This window comes from Colias croceus, chromosome 8, assembly GCF_905220415.1.
Source record: "Colias croceus chromosome 8, ilColCroc2.1".
Classification (NCBI taxonomy): Eukaryota; Metazoa; Arthropoda; class Insecta; order Lepidoptera; family Pieridae; genus Colias; species Colias croceus.
This window is the reverse complement of record NC_059544.1, coordinates 3676234-3701132: the sequence shown is the minus strand read 5'-3', so window position 1 is coordinate 3701132 and position 24899 is coordinate 3676234. Positions and strand designations below refer to the sequence as shown.

Here is a 24899-nt window from a genome sequence, read left to right as displayed (position 1 = left end):
CATATTACTTGAATGGGATGAAGAAATGTCCACGATTTTTATAATTGAATAAGAATCGATATTGGGTTACAGTATGTGTCAAATCAATAATAAAATATCATCTATTCTCATACGTAGATTTATGAATCTAAAAAACAACAGGTAATCAGTATAAATTAATCTCTACTCTGTTACTTTTTATTCCGTTGATGGAATAACGTGAAATAACTTCAGAAAAAACAGACACAACACTGATAAAAATACTCAATGTCGAATTATTTTTGTAAGTGGAACAAGATCCGTAAACATTGTTACTTACACAAAACGTGAAAATATTTACAGCATATTATAGAACAGCATAGCTTTACAAATAGAACAAAACGATGAAATGTACATAAAACCGATGACAATACCATCAATTTACATGAACAAACGTAACAAGAAAATTACGAGTACAAAACTTGGCGCGGTTAGTTGGGAATGGCTTGAATTTTAAGGGAAATCGTGGGGTTTTCATGCAAATGGCTTTAGTTTAACGAAATAACTGGAGCTTGCAGGTCACGGGGAACATAAATGACATCTTTTTTCGTTGTGCACGCCCACACCACCTGCGCTTAACAGGCGAAACGCGATGAGAATCGGGTACGCTGAAAAATGACATATTTAATGCCTGAAACCATTAATTTCAGCTTTTATGTAATAGAAAACCTTTACTCCAATTATTAGAGAGCTAAAATAATATCGAATTACTTAATAAAGACTCAATTATAACTAATTAACGGCGGTGTGAACTTCGTCTGAGTAGAACTTTGTAACCCTTTGTCAACAACATAATGCCTTTGATTCCGTTAATTATTATTTTTACTTACCTATTTGTAATGGTGCATTAATATTAACTACTAATATTAACTACTAGTTATTATATATTATTAGAATAAAAAAATGAAGGGTTTAATATAATTATTTCTTTACTTAAATTAAGTACACGGCTTGTCAAAGTGTCAGAAATAAAATTGTTTACAACCACAATATTGAAGATTAAATTAAATGTAGGTATGTAATTTATATGGTAAAACGGCTTGCATTCCAATTGTACTTGACTTGATTGTTGTTTTCCCGTCATCTAAAAATATCATGTCAAATAGCGTTTCTAGATTGACTTGCCCGTGCCTTTGCGTCGAGTTATTTTTATTTATATAACAAGATCCGGGGTTCTTGAAATTGCAATTGCGACAACTGTCTGAGCTAACAGTCTTATATAAACTTAGCTCAATGATAACGGGGGCAAGACGGACAATTTAATATTATGGGCCACGAATTTTGATGCAATTCTAGCCCACTGTTATAATCACAGGTTATAATATATGTATTATGTACATGAAAATATAGTGAGCTTCTAATACTTATTACTTATTATAAATTACAATAGTTGTATTGATAGATGTATTTTTTGTAGAAAACACAACATAAATAACAATAATAAACATAGCATAAAGAAGCGACAAAAAAAACTGAAAATATTATAAATATAAATATTTCCGTGCACAATTTGCAGGTGGCAAATTGATTCCAAAATATGAATCAAGTCGAACTTATATCATCTACTTCATACTTCTCAGACTTTGAGTACAGTACTGAAAATAAAATCATAGTAGGTGAATATCATTTCCAATCCTTTCATAGTTCCTAAAACTCGCTAGTTTAAGAGCCTTTAGCTCTATGTCCGCGGCGAAGTTGCACTGGGTGTATTTAATCACGTCTTGGGATCAGGATCGAGTGCTCAGCCGCAAATATTGAGTCTCAGTTAGCAACTATTACAGCCTTGTACGTCATTAATTGGATACTTGAGCTAAAGCACTTAACAATCTGAGCCAAATGTCTTTAATTCTAAAAGAATTTCGTGTTTCGACATAGTACATAATAGTTAATGTACCTACTCAACATTCCTGTTGAATCAAACAGTTTGGGGTTTACTATTTTGAAATCCAACGATTCTAAATTCGATTCTATTTTAAATTTAAACTGTTGTTTTTTTAGTCTACCAGCTATATTTATTCGCAGAAAGAAGTTTCCAGAATTAATTTACAAATATTTATGTGATAAACGTCACAGAATTGCTCAATTAAATGGTAATTGAGAATGAAAAGCGATTGGGTGCAGGAAATTCAGTGTTTGAAATTCCAATTCCCGCAATACTCATGAGTAGATAGTTTCTGAGTTATAGCTGTCTAAATTTAGCTACTAAATCGATTTTCACACTAATCTTTTATTTCTTATATATATAAAAATGAATCGCAAAATGTGTTGGTAAGCGCATAACTCGAGAACGGCTGAATCGATTTCGATAATTCTTTTTTTATTATATACTATATACTTCAAGGAAGTACGAGAATGGTTCTTATGTAGAGAAAACGTAAATATGTACCACGGGTGAAGCCGGGGCGGACCGCTAGTGTTCAATAAAGTCCTTGTCTTTACATATAAATAGAACTATTCAATTACTATGGAAGTTGATATGCGTGTGTTAATCCCGAATCCTTACCAATGCATGGATTTAACATGATTCAATGATTTCTTTTTTTGTAGGAGAGTTAAGAATCAATGAGACTTTCGCAATTTTATTCACTTTAAGGAAAACCGAATTCGATTGGTAATAATGCCAATACCCAACTCTAGGATACATACTGAATATTGAAGTCGAAAGAAGTATCATGTATCCTATTGAACAGTCGATACCAATAGATTTTCACTTTTAAGTATTCCTAAAGTTTACCGGCAAGGTACCTACTAATAGCAATTTGGTTGAACTTTAAAATATTTGAAACACAATATGAAACTGAATGTAAAGTTATAGAATAGGAGGATTATCCTGGATGCTCTTGATACAAAGATATACATATTATATAATAATAATCAATGTGTAATAATATATAACAGATAATTATTTATAAAAAAATTTCGGTATCTAAAATTATAACATCAAATATTTTTAGGGCCGATTTTTCAATGCTTGGATAAAACTTATCCGTCCAATAAAGTATTACACGATAATATTAAAATGTCACGTAAACTGTCAAATACGGGCAATTCGAATACGTTTTTAAAATGGTAGTTTTATACATTATTCGACGAATAAGTTTTATCCAAGCATTGAAAAAGCGACCCTTAATGATAGAAATTTTTTTAATTAATTAGTGCAAAAAACCCACACAAACACCTATGCAAACACCCAACGTCATCTCTATCCAAAACCGTTGTTTACCGATAACTTTACAAAAATACTCGTTCAAAAGCGCATTATTATACTTGAAATTATCGAAATAAACGGTTCCTGAACGCTGCTGTCTCGATGCCTCTCATTCATAGAACAATGATATGCGGCCGGGCGCATTGCCAAATTGCCTCAAGCCAGAATTCACAAATGGCTAGAATTGTGCTCCTGATATTTACGACTAGTGCATTGAATCGGAAAAGGACAGCACATTTAAATCGCTAAAAAGTATGAATGACTTTGGAAATGGCGGGTTTCGCTGTTTTGCTTGTAAGCGTAGGTACAGCTTCGAACATTTATTTTGCTTTCAAATATGTTCCTAGATTGAAGAGATATTACGATCACATATCGATTATTACTGTTTGTATAAGACTTGCTGCAAATATGTTAGTTTCCTGTACCTATACGTCTTGGTAGTTATTGTAGTAATCAATAGGTAGGTATAACCATGTAGGTATTTTAATTTTATTTTTTAACCTATTGTTAAAAAAATAAAATTAAAATACCTACATGCAAATCTTAACGCTAATTTTGCAGTACACTTTCAAAAGCTTACCTATATTATATAACTTTTAAGGTTATCTGGAAAGAATATATAATAAACATAAAGTTTGTCAATATAAGTATTGCACATAAGTGTTTGTTTTGATTAGAAATATTATTTCGCATTAGAAACTATTAAAATCTCTTTCTATCTTTATTTTCACATAATAAACAGAAATAATATAAATATCCCGAATACTTGGAACATTCTTTCGAAATAGTTGGGGTTTCTCCAGACTTTAATATTGTCCGCAAGGTACTTTGGGAAGCTTTAAGTCCTTTTAGTTGTCCTTATTGTCCCTTTTTCATGAATAAAAGTCTTATATTATCTGCTATATTTTACAGAACTTTTCAAATAAATTGAAATGAACATAAAAATGATATAAACAATTTTTATATTATATGTCTCTACATCTTCATTACTTGAATTTTTGTTAAATATTTAATTTTTACTCCAGATTTTATACATCAGTGTAGGAGAGGAAATCCTGGTAAGAGGAAACCGGGATATCCAAGGATCACATAGTTCGACGACATGTGTCATCAATCAATCTACTCGTGGCCACCGTAGATGCCTAAATGTGGTCTCTTCGAACGTCTGCTTACAGTGTAAAATTTAGTTTACTAATTTAATAAAAATCTATTGACTTATATCTGTAAAAAATATAGGTATATAGTTATTTACAGTGAATAAATACAATCAAAAAATATATGCGTACGTTATTAAATGGTCCATACTTAAAAATTATCCATACTAATATTATAAATGCGAAAGTAACTCTGTCTGTCTGTCTGTCTGTTACTCAATCACGCCTTAACTACTAAACCAATTTGCATGAAATTTGGTACAGAGATATTTTGATACCCGAGAAAGGACATAGGCTACTTTTTACCCCGGGACATAGGATAGGTTTTATCCCGGCAATCCCACGGGAACGGGAACTATGCGGGTTTTTCTTTGACTGCGCGGGCGAAGCTGCGGGTGGAAAGCTAGTAGTCTATAATATAAATATTTCCAAACCATAATGACCTCAACATTCGAACATTAGCAGGTATTGTTGCAATCAATCATCAATGTCCTTAAACATTATAATCACGGTATTGACGAAAGCAATCCACAAAATATTACATAGTCGTTTGTCATTGTCGGGAGAGGTTGGTGAGAGGATATTAGTCACTTCGTAGGTTCAGAATGCGTATTGTGTTCGCATCAACAAATATACTTTTGAAAATAAATGTTTTCTGGACACATGGATTATTTTGAAAACTTTAGTTTTAGTGGTTGAAAGGATCACATTAATGACTTGTAAAAGTATGTATACTAATGAAACTAGAAATTATTATTTAAGAATGATATCCGGTTCTTTCGGAGATATTGGTAAAAATATATTACGAAGAAAATGTATGTGAATCAGATCAAGGTGCCGTTCTTTCAGTCTCTACGTTCCTGTGCTCTTCACAAAAAGAAGCTAAGTAATGTGGTAAGTAGTAATTAAGTATGTAATTATTATATTACTCATTTTATTATAATGTTCTACATACTTCTACGTATATCTATGTTTGAATTCAAACATATACCTGGATTGTAACGTCTTTAAAGCTTTTCTTTTTTTCATATATCTCAAAGAGAATTAATATAAATATATCTCTCAAAGTATATTATTTAAGTCATAGGATTAAAATCTACAAATAAACTCCTTCCTTGCAATAGCTGAGTAGATTTAAGAGATTCAGAATATGCTGCATAAGCGAGTTTCCCAGCAGTACACATATTAAACCAAGATTAGAATTCATATTATTCTGATTGAACAAATTTCAATCAACCTGAATCATTTTCATTTCAATAAACCTGAATATTATTCTGAGATATAATTGTTTAGTATCTTGTTCATACACGTGTAACAAACGATATTACGATTGCTATTATTATTATTCCATGAATAAATTCGTGTGTTTTATGTACAATCATTTTAATAGACGATAATAAAAGATTTTCTCGTATAAATTGCGTGAAACTTTCTCGATAAAACACAATATTTCGCTTCAATAGTCTTTTTGCTATTAAAAGCTTACAAAAGGGTTTTATATTGGTTTTATCCGCGAGATAATCGAAGTGTTTTATAACCATTGTATATAAGATGATATTTAAGTCCATTTCTATGTCTTTAATTTAACTCGTATAAAATAGTATCTGCATAATATTTGTAATTCAAATAATTCGCAAAAGTCAATTTACATGAATTAATTCCTTTTAAATCTAAGCCCATTTCATCATTAAAATGTTAATCAATAATTACAATGTTTTTCTTATAATTAATCAATCCGAATAGGTACTCACATCGTACGTATGTATCTACTAGTATGTTACGATATTTTACAATAATTTAATTCAATAAAATGTGTTTATTAAAATAGTTAAAATTATTAAGCATCATGCAATAAATATATAATGAAAATATATAATTGTATTGCTTGTATTAAATGAAAGCTAAGATAAAAATAAAAATCGCGGCACATTTCAATAACCTTAATAATTAATTGAGAGCTCTTTGGATCGAAATTCTTCGGACGCAGATGCTACCCTGGCATCCCCTAAAATTAAGTTTAACATAATGGTTAAACTCGCGGAATAAATAAAGACATTTTTGCATAAAGTAAAAAGCAATGTCCCTTTATTTTTATATAAATTTATTTGTCATTTTCCCGTTGTTTCTCCGTGCTTACTCTTAAATCTGGGTCTGTTGTTTGAAGTACCATCTATGATATTTTTAAGTCCCGCAAGAAATAAGACTTATTGTTAGCTGCAGTTAAAAAGGTTGTTTGTTGTTGATATTATGTGAATTGATTTTACTATGAAAAATGATTTTGAAGAAAGTCACTTATTATTATCTAATTAAAATATTTAATTTTCGTCATCATACCAAGTACAAATACTACGTAATTGATCTCCGGTGTAAATATAATAATTGATAATTCAAAAAACTCTACAGTGAGAAATGTTAAAACTCGGCCCTTATTTCCCACTCAGAAATCGTATGAACAAAAGTATGGTATATCACCACGATAGTTATCAAATAACATTGCACCGTGCACGACGATTTTAAAATTAAAAATATAAACTTGTTCAGGCTGGAAAGCTGACGCATACATTAATTCATAGCTATTATGAAGCAAACATTCCCACCTACGATTAAAGTAAACATTTTATACGAAGTAGTGATAATAACTATTTATTTTGTACGCGTCTATCGAACCATTAGGTTATTAAAAACCATCGATTGTGTGAATTGATTATTCATGGGCGTAGCTAGCCATGGGCTCAAGATGGAGCAATAATAAAAAGTAATAATATGTTACTAGCAACTGTATCTACCCAAAGTCATATCCAGGTCTTAGAACCTCAAATGCCGGCGGCATTTGCGAAGGCATTTGCGATGGCATTTGCGAAGGCATTTGCGAAGGCATTTGCGAAGTCATTTGCGAAGGCATTTGCGAAGGCATTTGCGAAGGCATTTGCGAAGGCATTTGCGAAGGCATTTGCGAAGGCATTTGCGAAGGCATTTGCGAAGGCATTTGCGAAGTCATTTGCGAAGGCATTTGCGAAGGCATTTGCGATGGCATTTGCGAAGGCATTTGCGAAGGCATTTGCGAAGGCATTTGCGAAGGCATTTGCGAAAGCATTTGTGAAGGCGTTTGCGCAGGTATTTGCGAAGGCATTTGCGAAGGCATTTGCAAAGGCATTTTCGAAGGCATTTGCGAAGGCATTTTCGAAGGCATTTGCAAAGGCATTTGCGAAAGCATTTGCGAAAGCATTTGCGAAAGCATTTGCGAAAGCATTTGCGAAAGCATAGGCGAAGGCATTTGCGAAGGCATTTGCGAAAGCATTTTCGAAGGCATTTGCGAAAGCATTTGCGAAAGCATTTGCGAAAGCATTTGCGAAAGCATAGGCGAAGGCATTTGCGAAGGCATTTGCGAAGGCATTTGCGAAGGCATTTGCGAAGGCATTTTTGAAGGCATTTGCGAAGGCATTTGCGAAGACATTTGCGAAGGCGTTTGCGCAGGTATTTGCGAAGGCATTTGCGATTTGCGAAGGCATTTGCGAAGGCATTTTCGAAGGCATTTGCGAAGGCATTTGCGAAAGCATTTGCGAAAGCATTTGCGAAAGCATTTGCGAAAGCATTTGCGAAAGCATTTGCGAAAGCATTTGCGAAAGCATTTGCGAAAGCATTTGCGAAAGCATAATATATAATAAAAATTTAAAAGGTCGCATTTTCTATGTCGACTGTAAACTTTCGAGAATCGAGTGTGAATTTTCTTACGGATATTATGCTTAGTAGTTAGTACCTAGATATATAAATTTTTAGATTTGGTTAGATACCTTCCAGGTCAAAGCCAGGGTGAGGCAAGCGCCCCACCCTGCCCCACCGTGGCTACGCCCATGTGATTATTCTACTTGGTGACAAGGGTCGTAGTCGACAAATAAGTAACAGTTGTATATCCATTTTTAACTCTTATAAGAATTTGCATACTATGTGAATACATCTAGTATATCACCCTCAAAACAAAAACATTTTCATACCGATTTCATAGATAGTAATGTAATTTTGGAAAAGGGCGATTTTTATTCAATGAAAATTAATGTTTATCACTTTCAAAAGACAGCAAACCATACATTTAAAAAAAAGTACACAGTTCTTGTACAATTTCCCTACATGAGCAACATTTTAAAAGGATTTAAAGGACTACGATCAACATTCTTTCATGTCCCTCGAACGATTTGTCTCCGTTCCTCTGTCAGGCTAGCATTGTTCATGCCACCACAATATTGGTTCACTTCCCTTCTCCCGACTAATATTAATAGGCACAAAACAATTGTTCTTTTGCACTCAATTAAGCTGGACCTTTATTTATTAACGTAAAAGTTTGAGAGCTGTTTGGAATTGCTAATTCCCCTAATAGCCGTATTCGGACGGGATTATTTTAAGAAGCAATAAATTTATGAAAATCCAATTATCGTTCTCAATCTGTGAATGTATTTTATTAATCCCGATATTATTATTGAAATGAGATCCGTTTTATATATATATCAATCAATTTACAATTAATCACTAATTATTATTATTTAGATTTTCTATACGTCAGGCGTTATAGATGAAGAGCTATTTTATACACCTACTACCTGTTACCTGCCAAAGTACCACAACCCAAATTTGATAGTCGCTGGTCGTTCTTATCTGTATAGGAGACATATACAGAGAAACTTTCAACTTTTATAAAATAACGAAGGTCTGGCTGTCGTGGGCTCTTGGGTTATTATCCTATATATAATTTACAAGTTTTCAGTCCTTCCATGACTATGCTAGTAGCTAGTAGTACTATAAAGTTTTCGAAACATCTGGCTGATTGATATTAAAATGCGTATTAAATCTGTTGTAAAGTTTTGTGTTTCAAATAATATAGGGGTAGGACGCGTAGGATTTATATTTGCCAACAAAACATCCTGAGGATTGAAATTGAGCCTACATTTAAAAGTTTATTAATAAATTAAATTATTTCGGGACCAAAATTATATTAAATGTGCATATTTACACAAACTTCAGAGTTGAAACTCTGAAATGGTGTAATATATTATTATATGAAATTCTTATTCTCTTCAAATAGCGTAAATGTGGCCAGCTGCTATTATGGCTGTAAGCCTTAATGGTTATTGCCTTGACACATGCTGTACGTCAAGCAAGAAATATTGGAATATATCGTGTTCGATGCCAGAAACCATCACGCATACACAATATTGATAAAATATTATTGAACATTATAGAATATGAAGATACTTTATACGCTAATTAACCTTTGAAATGCTGTGATGAATGCTTTAAAATTAATTATGTTTTAAGCTTACTGATATTTGCTGTTAGTAATATTCGAGTTACTACTACCTTTTTTTTTCACTATAACAAACTATATATATATGTACGAACTCAGTTGACTAGACTAACACTAGATTTTTCTTAGTGCTATTCTTATGACTAGGCCTATGAAAAATATTTAATGTGTTATGAACGTGTTTATAGCCTACACAATAGACAATATAAAAGGAATGTACGATCTATAAAAGTGGGAATCTTCGCAATAAGGCTTTGTTCTAAGCTACACTCGTTATGAATAAGAGGAATGCAACCAAGAATATACATATGAAATGATGCTTTACTAGGAAGATATTGTGATTGTCTATGGTTCTTGGAAAGAATAAAAATAGATGCACTTCATACATTTTCTTTTGTTTGTCGTAAAAGCGCAAATGTTTAAGCTCTTATAAGTTTCAACTAAACGGGCAAACAGTAGATCTTTAAACCGCACTTTACATATCCTTAAAGACAAACTGACAGCTGAAGTCCAGTGAGTAAATAAATTCCTTAGATATAAATTCATTCTACGTTTAACTAGAACTTTAAGCTTTTTTTATTTAACAGACATCCAGAAAATGGAAAATGTTTTAGTAGCTTGGATTCTTTAAAATATATATTGCAGAATACTTCGCAATACCTTATCTCATAATACTTCAACGATTCCTTCCAGTGATCATACAATTTGCAATTCATATTATTAAACGCGATGGAATGAAAATTTAAAACATGCTTTCTCTACTAAAGACAAATTTTAGTGTGTACACGATACTAAATGAAATCGAACTTTTTAAAGTGAAACTTTTATTTCATCGTCTCAAACTTTTTGATCTGTGTAGGGCATGTCGCGTGACGCACGATACGTACGATAATTATCGTACAAATACTATAATTTTTAGTTAAATGTCTATAGTAAATTTTCACCTACAGATGTACTCATTTTAGGAGATTTTAATTTGTATTCCATGAGCAGGCACTCAAACGAGATATTTAATTGTTTTACAGCCTTTTGCAAACTAAATCAACATAATACTGTTTTAAATAAATCGGATAGAATGTTAGATCTTGTTTTGAGCAGCATGTCATTGCAATGCGTATCTGTGAGCGGTGATATACCACCTCTCGTACCCATGGATGCACACCATCCACCACTCGAAATAACAATAAAGTGTAGGCGAGGTACAGCCCTCGTTAGTAAGGATGAGGAACCCCCTTCATCCCAGGAATCTATAAATAAATCTTATCAATATTTTTGTGACTGGAATTTTCGGAAAGCTGATTTTAGTTTGTTATATTCTATTTTTGAGAATATAGATTGGTCTGATCTTTATGCTATAAAAGATGCAAATGAAGCCGTCGACTTTCTTTATTCTAAAATTTGCAAAAGTTTAAGCTATTGCGTACCTTTAAAAAATGATAACAAGCCTGCTAGTCGTTACATTTATCCTACTTGGTATACGGCGGAGATTATTTATAATATTAAAAATAAATATTGTCACCACAAAACATACAAAACAAGTGGTAATTTAGTTAACTTTGAACTTTTTAAATATTATCGTGCCTTAGTCAAGAAATTGATTAACAAAGCGTACCAAGATTACACTAATAGGATTGGTAGTGAGATTTGTAATAATCCTGCAAATTTTTGGAAATTTGTCAAGGAACTTCGTAAAAGCAGATGCGCTATGGGTTCATATAATTATAACAATAAAACCTTAGTTGGACAAGATGCTGTAAATTCGTTCGCTGAATATTTTAGTTCTGTATTTTTGCAAAATTCTCCCCGCTTAAACGTCGAAGAAGCTTTACAAATTTCTGATTCAAACTTTAATGATTCTTTATATGTACAAATTGATAAATTTAAACCTTCTGAGTTAAAACAGGTCAGTAAAAAATTAAAGTCGCATTCTGCCGCCGGACCGGACGGTATCCCGCCCTTCGTAGTTAAGGATTGTATATCGGTTTTTCTGAGTCCCTTGTTACACATATATAATTTATCCATAGAGCAGTCATTATACCCCGCTGTATGGAAAATTTCCCGTGTGACTCCCATACAAAAAAATAGTGATAACTGTGATATAACTAACTATAGACCCATAGCCGTGTTGTCGACATTTGGTAAGTTATTTGAGATGCTACTTAATAATCGAATTAAACGACAAATTGAACCTCATTTGAGTGATTGTCAACATGGGTTTAGATCCAAGCGATCGACAACAACTAATCTCACAAATTTTGTAAGCTATGTAAACGCACGTATGGATGAAAAGAAACAAGTTGACGTCGCCTATTTTGATTATCAAAAAGCTTTTGATAAAATAGACAACGACATACTATTACATAAATTTGCTCTATTTGGCTTCAATCCGAAGCTTTTACAATTTTTCGCTAATTACCTAAAAGATAGGAAACAGTATGTACAGTTAGGAAATTATAAATCATATATGTATTACACGAGATCGGGTATAAGTCAAGGCTCGAATTTAGGGCCAACCCAGTTTTTAATTTTAATAAACGATTTGCCAAATGTAGTCAGCACCGCTAGATGTCTGATCTTTGCTGATGACCTCAAGTTATACTTGACAGTTAATAACTTTACTGATCACCAGATGCTTCAAAACGATATAAATTCTGTTGCCCGGTGGGGTGTAGAAAATAGTTTGCTTTTCAACACTGAAAAGTGCAAAATAATGAGCTTTTCGCGCTCTCTAGTGCAACAAAACTTCAATTACAAACTAAATAATTTAAATTTGCAGCGCGTTTCAAATATAAAAGATTTAGGTGTCACCTTTACATCTCGCTTAGATTTTAAAGAGCATATAATTAACTTGTGTAACAAATCCCTAAAAACGCTAGGATTTATAATCCGTACTAGTCATAATTTTGATAATATTAAATGTGCCATCTCTCTTTATACCGCATATGTAAGAAGCAGCCTCGAGTATAATTGTACTATATGGGACCCCTATGAACATAAATATATTTTAAAGCTCGAAAAAGTACAAAAGAAATTTTGCAGATTTATTTATAAAAAGATGTACGGATACTATCCATACATTTATCCCTCCTTATTTGTTTATGGCATGACAGGCTTTATGTCACTGGAGTCGCGACGCAAATATTATATGCTAATACATATGTACCAACTGTTACACGGGGGCGTGGACAACCCAGACGCACTAGAGCAGATCTGTTTAAACGTTCCGCCTAAGATCATGTACAGCGTGGCGGGTCCTCTGGACGTGGGCCTGCGACGCCTTCGCGATTTGTTCACCGTCCAGTCGGGAGGGCGAACGAAGAGTGGTAGGAATGCTCCCCTTATACGAGGAATAAAGCTGCTCAATGACATGCTCGCTCACAGCAATGAATGCGATATATTTTATTTAAGTTTATATAAATTTAAAAATATTATTTTGTTCTTTCTTAGTCATAAAAAATGATGTAATTTTAGTTAAGTAACTGCCTTGTAATGTTTTGGGTATACATACCTGTAAATTAATTGTGTTGGAAAATAAAAATAAATAAATAAAATAAATAAATAGTGTGAAAAAAAGTTTCACTTTTACCGTGGTTTCATAAAACCACACAACATTTTTTTATATAATCCTGTCTGTATTTTGTTTGTCGAGCTTTCTGTAGGGCTTTGGAATGACTGTACCAATTATATATTGACAGATAGAGTAGATTACAGGGCAATGTAAAGGCCACTTGTTAGCCCAGAATTCAAACGGGTTCGGGATTAACACGGAAAACCGCGTTGTATGTAACCAGGCGATGAAATCAATGACAGATCCATTAATAGGAAGGTATGTAAAATATTCAACCATTAGACAGCTTTGCATTTTAAGGTACATTAAATACAAAAGATAAACAGAGGAAACAAAAAATATCAATAGCTGGTCTAGTAAATACTGAATAATAAAAGAGCGTCCAAATACAATCTGTAAAGCATTTATTTATTGTCAAAAAAAATTCTTCCTTCGTCATTCATGCCGAACTTTACCCTATAGTTATTATTCCTTTTTTTGTTAATTACTATATGTTAAAATAACTTCGGAAAGTAAAATTTTTATAGGGAGGATAAAAACCTAATCTAAACAACCTTTGTAATAGTGTATCGGGGTTTGTAACGTGATAGTTTCAGAATACATTTTGAACTTAAACTTTATACTAGGTAATCTAACTTTAAATCAGCCGGTTTATATAATCTCGCGATCTTCCTGGAATTCTGGTATCGCCAATATTTCAAATATTATCTATTCCGATATAGTAATTGATTGAAATTAATTTCAATATTGTAGATAAATAGAAGTTGTAATATTAATTTTGTAATGTAGGATTGTATTTCGATATTTTTGTCAAAAATGCGAACTTTGATTTCTCTTTAGATAATTATTGTAAGTAAAATTGAAAGAATATGAATTTAAAAAACTTTAACTTAACTTTTCGATGTATAACAAAGTATGAGCTCGAGACCATGCTCTCTGTGAAGGATTTAAAGGACGGAATATACCTAATAATAACAATGAATTATTGCATTTAAATGGTGTTTAAGTTTTGAATAGAACGAAAACATTTTCTTTATCATTTGATTTTTAGTTATTTAATTTCATAATTACAAAAATACAGACCAAAATATGTCCCCATAAATACAGTTTTGAATTTAGTGTTGCAGAAATCGAACCTTGAAGAGCTTTGTACACAGCCATTCACGCACCGTGCCGTGCGTTATGAGTGCACTCCAGTCGCAAATAGACGGCTGTTGCAATTTCAGTGTTAAATTGAAGTATTTAATAGTCTGCATTTTTGTTTGTCACGCAGATATGGGATTTATGCTTTTAAATCAAGGGATTTAGAAATAGACTTTTTACGCATATTTTTTGGTTATAAAACTTCACACAGGAATGACACGGGTGTTATTTTTGTCTTATCCAATATCCATCTTCTTGTAAACCCTTTATTCACAAATTGCAACTGAAATTTAACAATATTTTTTAATGTACACATGTGAAAGACCCCTGTCTAATCTTGTCTCTTCAAAGAGACATGGGTCCATTCACGCAGAGCGGACACTGAACAAAATACTGACAAACCCCCGTTAGTGACACTTTGGAAATCAATCCCATAAACGCCTTTCATATCCAGTCCGATTCTTGTATATCCAAACCTCATTAATACATTCAAGGATCGAGAACTTAGTAATTAACGCAAAAACCTTATCCGAACTGACGCAAGGCGAACAGATATTTAGACGTGGGAGTACGCACTTTACCCTGACAGCCACGAATTGACGAGGGTGTGAAGTGGATCAGACTTGAATTACACGTATCATTTGTAAACAAAACACTTTATCATTGAATGTGGAAAGAGCAAATGTACAGTCAGTTGCAGTCCATTATTTCCCGTCAATACTGGAAGGTCTTTGTGAATATTACAGTAAAATATTTAGTTCTAACTTTCTCACGTTACTGTAAATGCCTTCTTATGATTGTGACATATTTAAGATGAGAAAATGCCTAGTAATTCAAATAAAATGTAGTACAAAACTCTCTTGACAGCTCAAAGAAATAATAATTTTATTTCCAAGTGGACCAACTTTCATATCGTAAAAAAAAATTTATTACTAATCATGTTATTAAAGATCTTAATAAACATGTAGCTTAGGTCAGTAGTAGCACCAGATCGTATCCGTTTCGATACACTTACAATAAAACTTACATTCAAAAAACCATTCGCACCTCGCAACATAAGCAGCTTTCCAGTGTCAAATCTAACCAAGAACAAAGCTTCGACCCAACATACTTTCAGGTAATGGAAGAGTCATGTTAAATTTAAAGCTTTGCTGATAGTAACGTACTCAGTGTAAGAATATCGTGCAAAAAATGGCACAAATAATCAGACCGTTTTCCTTACCATTCTGCTTAATCAAGCCTCAGTCGCTTGTGGTTAATAGAATCGGAAAACCATCAACGGACGCCGCCGACGTATTAAGGTGGAGCTAACCAAATTATTGTCGTGCCCGCAAAGGAAACTCGCTTTTAATTCAATAACTTACGTGTTTAGTTACTTCATCAAACAGTTAGGGATGTTTCGTTAATAAAATTGTACACGGAATTTTATTACATGACTTGTATTTTGTTATATTTTCTATCTTCTGAGAAAATAATCTAATCGTGAATGAATTGTTCTATTATTGTTATCAATTTTAAATCTTCGTTTTTTTATGAGCGTAGAGCTGATAAATTATGAAAAATATAGGTTATCCATTTAATTTTTTTTTGCGAAATTTTTTTTTCCTGTTCAGTTTTTATTTAATATTTTATAAAATAATATTAAAAGAACATTGAGTGTTGTATTATAATGGTTAATAATACGCTTTTCTTTACATTTTCCACTAAGAAATAAGTTCTGAATAAGCGAAGAATGGAAACCTTTAACATATTGTTTTGTCACGTCGCCAGAATGCATAAAACTTTTATATTCAGCAAAGAGTCGTCATTTGCAGTTGACAATGCAAGGAAACTTCCGCAAACATTTTCCAGTGTCAACAGCATGGAATCAATAACTCATTCCTTTGTACGAAACTGTTTTGTTGCGAGTTTAAAGATAATAGAGCTTATTATACTTGCGAATGTTATTGCATCCGTGATTTAAAGAGTAACGTAGCAAAAGTTAGATGTTAAAGTAGTATTACAGTAGCAATAGGGTAGGAACTATCGAAACACTGCATTTAATATCTTGAACTAAGGTATGAATAAGACCAGAAATTTTTAATAATTTTAATATCATATCGATCTTGCGTAAAATTAAGGAGCAGTTTGCGAATAATGTGGGAATTTAGAACATAACTATGGAGATGGAGCAATGTGACCTAAGTCACTTCGAATCCGTAATTTACTATTTCAATACATTTTACATGGATAAATAAGTAATTTATCAAACACACCTGATGGCATGTATTGTCTCAAACGCCCATGCATTCAACTTCAAACAAAGGCTAATAAATAAGGAATATTTTAACACTATTGTCGCAGAAACAGGAACATACGAAGGTTCATTTATAACTGAGGCTAACGTTTCGAACAATTCATACTATTCCACACCACACAGGACTCGGTAATATGATTTATATATTTTCGTACCTTGATTTATTGAAAGCAGAACGCGCAGAGTCCTTTGTCATTTGAGTTGCTACGGGAAAGTTGCGAGGTTTATAGAACTCAATGAAACTCAATTGTCGTTTGCGGTAGCCGTATGTATTATGCGTATCACTCTGATGTATTGTGTTATAAAGTTGTTTTAATTTAAATTGCAATGAGAGAAAGGTTTAAAAAGTATTCTTAAAAATTTTCAGTAAAGATTAATACGCCACCATTTGTGACGATGGACTGTTTTTCTGTCTCTCACAGAAAAACATCAACTCTTGATTGACGATGAAATGATGAAATTCTACAGTTTTCGTGAAGACGATGGATGAAGACACTATTTATTAGGTTTGAGTGATTTTTATTAATCCAGTCAATAGTTTTTAAAGCAAGTATACTCTCCTACATAATAAAGATACCAATCAAATAATTTACAAGCGCAGATCAAAAAAATTTGTACAATTTAGGTTATAGAACTATAAAAGGGTAGTAATTTTATGTTCTCAAAGAACAAAGTTTTCATATAGGTATCTATATGAAAACTTATATAATAAGTTTTCAAAGTATTCCTGCAAAAATATACTTTTTATCAAACAAAAAATATTTATAAGGTGAAATAAGTATACAGGGGAGAGAAAGATACAAAATCATAAACAAAGTAAGTGTCGATTCCCCTAGTATTCAGTCTTCTAATCTAAGTTCATGAACCGTACTTGTGCGTGATTCCCTAAGCCTATAACAATTACGGAGCCCATTGCCGACCCTTCCTTCAACCTTCATTAATGCACTTATGACCAACTAGATCTAAACCTGTGTATAAGCACATTATTCCACGTGATTTTGATTACATGTACAACTATAATATGTAGTACCTATACGTAAATGTACACGATTGTATCGCGTTAGTATTATGTACACTGAATAAAACTCATGAGAAATAGTTCATCATTTTAAACCGCATCTTTTTGAAGCCAGTTAAATAAAAAGTTAAAGGTAAGTATGTCATTGAATATGCAGATGAGAAGAAATCAAAGTAGAGGGTTATGGATTATTGAAATTGCAGCGTTTACAATGTAGCATTGCTTATGATACCGGCGGATAATTTCAAATTTATGGGAATATGCTGGATATACATTAGAATGTCTGGTAATTAGAATAAAATATGGCGGAAACATTACACTGCAGATTTTATTATCATAGGTACTCTACATTCTTGCAAGTCTAGACTTAAAGTTTCGTCAATTATTCGTAATTATTTCTATTGCAATAAAGGTATTTTTTAATGTTGTTATAATAGGTGTCTGAAAGATCGATAAGAAAAAGAAAAAAAAGAAGATTTATTTTTATTTTACTCAGGAAGACCACCTTGTGATTTGTGAAGGGTCGAAGTCGTCATTCGCTAGAAGTAATTGAATAAAAGCTAACTTCCAAGACTGTTCACTCAACGCTCCCTAGGAAGTTACTCCTCTAGCCACATTTTAATTATTATTACTTCGGCTATCGTTAAACATTTTTATATGAACCCTACAATCTACAACAACAACCCTACAGTATTGAAGCAATCAACTATAATGTAGAAAAACGAACTATTCAATTACCAACGTAGTGAGCAAAGGCCAAATTTCAAGGGAACCTTTATTCATTTTGTACTCACTGATGTGTTGACCGAAACGGCCAATATTCATGTGGAAATGGGAAATCGAGTGGGCGACTATAAACCCATAACGGCATGTTACGTATTAACCGAGACACTTTCTGTCTCTTTCGTTTTGTACGTATGTGAAAGAGTTGCGAATAAAATCAAATTGGTTGAGGTGACACGTGGAACCTCTATCTAATAGATTGCTATGAGATTTCGCTAACTTTTTAGAAATTATTGTAGGTATGCTATCTGCTACTTTAAAGATTTATCTTCGACGTTTATCATTAATATTTAAATTCAAAAATCTTTATCTTTAAATTTTTAATTTTTAATAAAATACGCAAATGTTAATAATGAAACGTAAATTTTATACATTTAAAATGTTTTATAGTTTCAGACTGGCATTGTGTCAGCTAAAAGGTCAACTTTTATTACATTTGTATCGACACCGGCAGAAGTCTCTTGTTTAAAAACGTTTGAGGTATTCGACAGTATTCGACATTCACACGAAATCAAATAAAATAATTCATACTGTTTACTTTCAATATATATTTTAAACAAAGGGTGTGATATGATAGGATTTGTTCTGAGTTTTGGTAGGAAACGTAGTTTTTTTTTTCTTTGGCTTCTTTTCCATAAGAAAATTTATACTAATATTATTAAGCTGAAGAGTTTGTTTGTTTGTTTGAACGCGCTAATCTCGGGAACTACTGGTCCGATTGTTGTCCGAAAATTTTTGGTGTTTGATAGCCCATTTATCAAGGAAGGCTATTAGCTATATATCATCTCGCTAAGACCATTAGGAGCGGAGTAAAACCGCAGAGCACAGCTAGTAAGAAATATTGTGTGACGAGACTTTCACGTGTGAATCGTAGCAGTAATCAAGTGTAATGTAGAGACTTTTTAAACGTAATTTTATCATTATCATAAAGTACATTAGAGTCTGATACATTGTAATTGACATGTATTTTAAATACACATAAATCCCATGATATAACAAGAGCTTAACTTTCAATATGCTGAAAAAAAATTGTTTATCCGAGTTTCTAAAAATGCGGCTTGCTGGCTGGCTTACACGTCCTATTTTCACTATAACAGTAGTAACCATATTAACATTTTTAGTTAACCATTTAAAGGTCTCAAAATCCTATCAACCGAAAATAACTAATTTCCATAATCATTTCATAGGTCCATAGTGCGACTTGTGCGACTGCGGGAACTTTTCCACACGCGCTAAAAACATCAGTGATAAAACCATTATTTAAAAAAGATGATCCAAAAGATATTAAAAATTACAGACCGATAGCGTTAATACCAGTGATATCTAAAATATTTGAAAAAGTAATCTTAGAAAGAATTAGAAATTATATTGATAGAAACAAGATCTTATGTAAAGAACAGTTTGGATTTAGGAAAAATAGTTCCACTTCATTAGCATGCTTTGATATGGTGAAAGAAATAATTCAAGCCTTCATCGAAAAAAAACCCGTAAGCGCTATATTTTTAGATATGAGCAAGGCATTTGATTTTGTAGACCATGAATTACTCTTGCTTAAGTTAGATAAATATGGTATAAGAGGAATTGCAAAAGAATGGATTGCTAGTTATTTAAAGGATAGAGATCAGTATGTGGAAGTACAACAAATAGTAAATCAATCAAGAAACGTATATAGATCAGTAAAAAAAACTAATAGATCAGGTGTACCACAAGGAAGTGTGCTCGGCCCGTTTTTATTTCTCTTGTATATTAATGACCTACCGAAATCAGTGAAACACAAATCAGTTTTATTCGCAGACGACACTACCCTAATTGTTAAATGTACTGAAAAGGAAACGTACGAGAGAGATATAAATGAAGCAGTTAAAAATATTGTAAAATGGTTAGAAGACAACAATCTTAAAATTAACTTATTAAAAACAAAAATAATTCAATTTTATACTAAGAATTGCTCCAAAATAAACCTAAATATAAAGTGTGATAACCAAGTAATAGAACAAGTAGATCATCATAAATTCTTGGGTGTTTTGTTGGATGAAGGTCTAAAATGGAACAAACACATTGATTACGTTTGTGACAGAATTAATCGTTTCGTTTACGTATTACGGCGTCTAAGAGATACTGTTTCTATGAATGCAGCAATAAATGCTTATCATGCCTACGTTTCCTCTGTACTTTCATATGGAATCATTCTTTGGGGACAATCTTGTGATGTGCGGAAGGTATTTATCTCACAAAAAAAATGTATCAGAGCTCTGTGCGGTTTGAACCAAAGAGACAGTTGTAGACCTCTGTTTAGTAAATTACGGATCCTTACTTTAACTTGCATGTATATAAGAGAAGTATGTTTATTTGTAAAATATCACCCGGAATACTTTAAGAAGAAAGGAGAAGTAAATTCGCATATGTTGACAAGATACCAAAACAAATTACATTTCCCAACGTGTAGAATCAACAAAGCTAAAAACAGTGTAACATTTATGGCTATTAAAATATATAATAAAATACCGGACAATTTCAAGGAACTACCAGTAAATCTTTTCAAAAATAAACTGACGAACTGGTTAATGGTAAAACAATTTTATGACATTGAAGAATTTATGTCTTTGAAGTAGTGTAAACTGAATTGTGTGTGATAAGTGAAGTGTGTAGTGATATAATCGTGTAAATCGTAGTGCGTTCGCGTAATTGTGAAAATTGAATTGTGTGTACATTTAAATAATTAAACTAATCAACTTTCTTTTTTAATATTTGCACACCCAATAAATGGGTAGAATGTATTAGCCACATAATATTGTAATGAAAACATCTATAATTTGTAACTACATTCTTGCAAATAAATATAATTTGAATTTGAATTTTGAATTTGCGTATAAAACTAACCAAGGATATAATTTATATTCAATTATAATAAAAGTTCAACTTAATTAGTATAAAAACATTTTGTGTCTAATAATATTCGGGCTTGCAATTTCTTTGTTGGCTAAATGATATATGACTTGCTATACCGACAGCATGCCTCTATTCAATTACAGATTCCACACGAGCGCTTCGGTTATGGTTTTAGGCTAATCAATATTCAACGTACATAAATCTTTACATGCATTATTTGTTGGCTTATTTTGTACGAAAACTCCTTATTGGTAATACTTCTGGTATGAAAATATAATCCGTTTTCGTTTACATAAAATTTCTATATAAGTTCTTCTTACAGCTTTCAATTATAATTAAACTAGCATCGGTTATAGCATTCAGACTATTTATTCAACGAAAAATACATAATAAATGGAATAAAAAAACAGCAATAATTAGAGAAAATATATTTCAGGAAATTATTTGCTCTTGTTCTTAAGAAAATACATTACCATGATCCTAATTAAGTGTATACTAAACCGTAATCATACCATACTACATGAGAATATGAAATAAAAAAGCCATGCCAACTTATTGAAGCCTAATATACCTCTCCATCCCGTTTATTGCCTTTTAAGTAATGTACATAAGCTGCTAAAGTCATAACCTCTTCCCATTCAACTTTGGTATATTCAGGAAAAAACGAATGGATTTTTCCCTCGCAAAATTCAATCAAAAAGTGCGTGACGTTAGATAGACAAAATAGCGACGTCAATAGCACGTTTAAATTCGACACGAAATTGAATTATGCTACTCGGATGTGATATTGTTTTTATGCCAATTCAAAATAAATACGTAAATATGTGTAATCCATCTATACTGATCTCATGTGGAGGGAATATACTATGAGTGATGTATATTGCAAATGTATTTGCTACTTTTGGGTTATTAATGTTTGTTTCGGAAGAAAATTAAGAATATTATATCAGTTATAAAAACTATATCCACGGAAAGCTACATTACGAGTGACAGTTAAGTATTCTAGTACATAGTATTATAATATTATGTATCCAATAGTTTTTAAACATAGACTTATAACGCTCCTTTTTGTTACGCTGCGTTATTCCTGAGTGACAAGTTTTTGCACGCCTCATAAGCGAAGCGTTGAGGTGGGTACTACTGTCACTTCGCGCAAAACATCTGATTTTTCAAACTTAAAATGTCTTTATGTATCATACATTGCACTTGTAAGATAATACATACACACACATATTAAGAAAAAACACTATTTTTAACATTCATGATATTTTTGATGTCATTTTTGTTATTTAAACTAGTTAAAAAACAGTTTAAAAAAGTTCTGTCTTGGACGTCCGTGTGTCTGTATGTGCGGAGGATTTTCTTGTTAACACGATAGCGACCGAAATACTTTACTAATCGAGTCTTTTTTTTTCTCTTACGCTTGAGTATGCTCAGAACCCTTTCATTTTTCAGGGTCTGATTCGATGTGGTTTAATTGTTATTAAATAAACAAAAAAAAATATCGACTGTTCTCCATAATTTTAGTATATCTATAGGTATATTATATTCTTTATTTTATTTTTTTTATATTTATAGTGTACTCAAAATTCACCATTATAAACTCGATTCTTTATACTATAAGCCAAGGTTTAAAAAAATAAGTTGGTAGTCAGTCCCTTAAACCTGCACAATTTCACATCTAGGTGGGGCCACAAGAAAAATAGCTCAATTATTACGGTACCGCTTTCTTTACTTTTCCAAGTATTTTATTTTATTTCTTTTTTATATTTATAGTGTACTCTTTATAAATAATCAATTTTATTGTAAATGATGAGATTATGAGGCGTGCACTTTTGGATTTTCCAAACTATTTTTTATTTGCTTTTTATCCCGGACCAAACCGTGCAGAGTCAGCGCGAGCGGCGAGTCTTTTGTAAAACGAATGTCGCTCTAAAAACGTGTAGGAAAAAGTATTTTAACGTTTTAAGGAAATTGATCGAACCTAAAAGGGAAGGTGCAGATAAAAGCTCTTCCATACTTAACGTAAATCCATCGACTGTTTAATTGGTTTTAGGAGCAATTAATCAATTAGTTTGAAAAGGTCGGCAAGGCTGTTAGGTACGCGAGGCGCCAAGATTTACTGTTTTAATAAATTAAGAAAGGCTTCGCTTTATTGAATAGCCTTCTATTCAATAAATGCTTTTGTTACTTAAAATTTCAAAGATAACTAGTAATAGTTTTGAAATATACAAATCGAAATATATCAATTTATTATGTATTAACCAGGGATCTTAGACTAGCTTCTACTACTGCGGTAACAGGTAACTGCTTCTGTAATTTTAGATCAGTCGCTTTGATATCATGGCAGTTTTAAAATAATATAAAATACTAGGAATATAGTTAATAGTTGGAACATTTTGGTAGATTTATATTATCATTGTTGATCAAATACCACAGATGGAATGATATCACACAGAGAAAATAATTATAGATTATTTTGTACTATTTAAATCAAAAACCAATCCACCGATTATAAAAAATTATTTAACCGATAGAAATATGTATATTTTTATAACCTAGGTCAAGCCGGGACAAGCGGTAGTTAATAAGTGTTAATATTCTGCATCGTACGCAATAGAAGCTCGGTCGATGAAGACTTACTATGGCAACGATGCCCAAACATTTCCCAAGCTATCTGGGTCGACCAGCGACTATTCGTAAAATGGAATCTACTTGTGCGCTATGTAGGCAGGTCAGTTATCATAGTGATAAAGAATGTTACTTGACATTTTAGGTCATTATACTTACTTTATCTCTCACTTTTCAATATACTTAGTGCCTGAAAGTAATTGCCTTGAAGCTCTTTAATACCAGAACAATCCTAAAAAAAAAGGAAAACTACGAAACATCGGGTGAGCTACCTCTAGGCCACGGCTTGTTAGAATTACCTGGGAGGCTGGGACGTATAGTATATATAATCTTAATTCTTAATTAAGCCAGAATTAAGGCTTGTTAAAGCTGGATTTACCTGGGTCATTCTCCAAAATTGTTGTGAGGCGTTAGAGTATAATATATTCTAGGCTTATATTTCCATGGCGACGGGCTGCCGCTGATGGGGTCACGGATGAATTCTACACATACCCGGCCGTGGCCCTGTCGCTGATGCGGCTTGACGGAACACAGTGGGGTTTTGGTCGGTAGGAATCCGACATAACCCACGGCCTCTTCCCAGGAGGAAGATTTCCCCACTAAAAAAAAAAAAACGCTTATATTTCCATTTATTCCGCAGTTATAATTAGCCTATCATTATATTGCAGGCAACTATGTATCTTAATAAGTATTCCAAATACTCAGATACCTCCGGTAGAGGTATATGATCTCAAAATACAACAATCGAAAACTCCTAACATCTACCTACGCTCTACATGTAAGATAGGGTAACATAAATGTGTTATCTTTTTTTTGTAACAACCATCCAACCTGAAAATTTCAAATATCCCGTGGGGAAGGTATCGAAATGAGTTACATCCGGCTGTCATGTAAT

At 32.4% G+C, this 24899-nt stretch overlaps 1 long non-coding RNA gene across 1 annotated transcript in view; it reads right to left on the bottom strand.

The window, feature by feature from the left end:
- Positions 1-24563, bottom strand: part of LOC123694069 — a 33805-nt gene extending 9242 nt beyond the window's left edge. The window contains exon 1 of the long non-coding RNA XR_006751765.1: positions 24384-24563. This is a non-coding gene — a long non-coding RNA (uncharacterized LOC123694069). The remainder of the gene's footprint in view (positions 1-24383) is intronic.
- Positions 24564-24899: the final 336 nt, after the last annotated feature.